Genomic DNA, 3,126 nt, shown 5'->3' on the forward strand with positions numbered 1-3,126 from the left:
AATAATCACATTATTTAATATCTAATTAATTTTTAATTAATTAATTGAGTATTTTATTTAGAATTTTAGAATTCTAAAATTCTCATTTTGTCCTTAGTGTTCTTGTAAATTTACAAGGACGACGTGGGACTTATGGACCTATAATTTATTAATTTTATCTATATAAATAAGTAATTAAAAAGTTAAGAATGCAATTAATTATCCTCACCGAAGAGATTGATATTGCCGTCTTCTGGTGCAGGTACGAGGCCAAATGGCTGTAAATCATGGAACAAATATTAACAACGTATTAATAAATAAATAAAAAGCACTATTATGCAAATAAAATTGAACAGTATTTGGCTTTTCAAAAGGAATTTAGCTTATGATAATAATATCAACATATCTAAGTAAACCATCAAAATTAAAGGAATGCACACACATATCACATGAATAATACTAGTTAAAGGTAGAGCTTTAATAATTAGAGAGGCATGGTTATATATATATATATATATATATATATTATATGTATAACCAAAAAACAAAGCATTTCTTAAAAAAAAAAAAACAAAGCATTAATTATTAGTGATATTCTGCAATAGGCAAACTACTCTTCTATGGATTTTATAGTGTCACAAAATTGTGTTTATCTCTTCATGTGAGGTAGCTTGCTAGGAAAATAATAGTGCACCAAAAACAAAAAAAATAAAGAAATGATTAAAGCAGCCAAAATTACCACACAAAAAAAAAAACAAAATAGTACATAACAAATTAAGATGGAGCTAGCTCTAACATTCAAAGAGATGAAAGGTTGTCGTTTGTGGGCACTGGAGCGGACGTTGATGAGCACGAGCTCGTATCGAACCAAAAAGGAATTTCAAAAAATTTTCAACGTCAAGAGAAGGATTCAAGGTAAGATTTCTGAAAAACCTCTCTTGAAATCTTAAATTTTCGAATTAAAACTCATTTTTGGTTCGAAATAGAATTTTGATGGATTTTGAGTAAAACTATGGTAGAAATTGGGGATCTTGGGTTCTTTGGACTTGTTTTAGTACCTAGAACCCGGATTCAGGTGTTGTCCCTTGAGATATTGTGATTTGGGACTAAATTTGCAGGTTTTCAAACGGATTTCCGTGAGTTTTCTCGTGCTGGTGTTCTTCACAGGTCGACCTGTGCGGTCGACCAGTCCGGTCGACCGGAATACATTAGGCCACCGGTCGACCGGTGGTGATGCATTGCTCTGTCACCGGTCGACCGGTGTACACGGGGTTTGACCTTGTTTGGCCTGAAATTGCTGTTTTGACCCCTGTTTTTGGGGAGGACCCAAATTAGCTTCATTTGAGGACCTAGAGTCGATGGATTAGCATCTTTAATCCATGTTTTGGAATTAAAACCCTTAGAATTATGATTTGAAACATGAAATTGATTATGGCACACTAATAGGAAATCAAAGGATATGGTTGAGTCTGAATTACTTTAGGAATGAGATTGGAATCCTAAAGTATTGTCGTGTAACAGTGATAGCTGAGGACTCGGACTGAGTGGCTTGAGGAAGCGGAAGCTGGGATAGTGCGCCGTTAGCCACAGGTTTGGTAAATTCGAGATAGGATATTCCTGATCCCTTTCTTTATTAGCCTGTTTTCAAAGAGTTTTGGCCTTGCAAATGTTTAAAGAAAGGGGATTGTTTGCGAAAGAAATTTTTTTTAAAAACCGTGGCTTGTTGTAGTTCACGGAACCCATGGCTTGTTGTAGTTCATGGGGACCCACAACTTGTTGTAGTTTGTGGGATTATAATAATGATTTAATAATATTTAATGAATGATTTCTTAATGAAGAGTGGTATCAGAGCCCTAGGTTAAGAATCCACAGAGTACATACATGTGTGACATCAGGAATCTACTGAACATTCTAGTTTCTTTTCAGATAAAGGAGATGCCACCGCGTCGTAGGTCGGTTAACAACCCGGCTCCACAGAACCAGGAGTTCATGGATGCCATGTATGCCGCTTTTCAAGACATGGCCACTCAAGCTCAGAATGAGCGACCGGTAGAAGATAGGATGCCGAGTTACTTCCGGGAATTTAGGCGTGCACTTATCCCCACATTCAATAGTGAGGTTGGACCTCAAGAAACGGAGTTCTGGTTAGACTACATAGTTAAACACTTAGATACTATGGGAGTGCCGGAAGAATACCAGATAGAATTCGCTGTATACTGTAGTGACCAAGAAAAAAATCCCATAATTTTAATAATATAATTCATGTATTCAAGTCAAGGATTTTCCTGGAAAATCATTATACTATGTACATTTTGTGATTGAAGGATTTAGGGAATTAACATCTGCATTCCTAAATTCTGTAGCAGATTTCACGTTAAGTTCACATTTTTCCGATCAAGTAAATTCGATCGATAAATTCTCACCGTACTTTAAAACGGAAGAATTTCCAGTATAGATACAGTTAGAGAATCTTAATTTTAAGAATCTCCCAGCACAGTACAACCTAGCATCCAGAACCCGTATACAAGAGAAAATAACTGTCAGCATAATTTTGGACAGTTTTAATGAGTAAGTTAAGGGAATGGACAAAAGTACAAGGTGTAGGTTAGTGTGTGTGATTTGATGAGATGTGATGAGAGAGGTGAATAGGACTAATGATTAGTTTTTTTTCCTTTTTTCTCTTCACTTGGCCGGCCATCCTTAGGAAGTTATATCCAAAAATTTTGGTTATATGTTGAGTGTGTTAGAAGGCTACAAGTTAAGGTGATGGGATGGTAGTGGTTGAAGGGGAATTAATGGCAATTTTGGCTTCTCCTTTTCTCCTTCCATAACCGGCCAAGATTGGGGAAAATTGAACCAAAAATTTGGTTGATTGAGAGAGTTGATGTGGTGTTAAAAAAAATAATTTCCAAGTGCCTATAAAAGGAACCACCATAGGATAAGCCTCATTTTTTTCCCTAGCTTTTCTCTCCCCCTCAAAATCCGGCCATACCATACTCCTCCACTCTTTCTCAAATATTTTCTCCTACTCCCCCAATCTTGAGCCACTACAAACCATAGAAGAAGAAGAAGGAGACCAAAGGGTCTAAGAGGAGTCTAGACAAGCATTTTTTCAAAGGGTATAACTCTAAATCCTTTTTTTATGTT

This window comes from Morus notabilis, unplaced genomic scaffold (genome assembly GCF_000414095.1).
Source record: "Morus notabilis unplaced genomic scaffold, ASM41409v2 Scaffold156, whole genome shotgun sequence".
Lineage (NCBI taxonomy): Eukaryota > Viridiplantae > Streptophyta > Magnoliopsida > Rosales > Moraceae > Morus > Morus notabilis.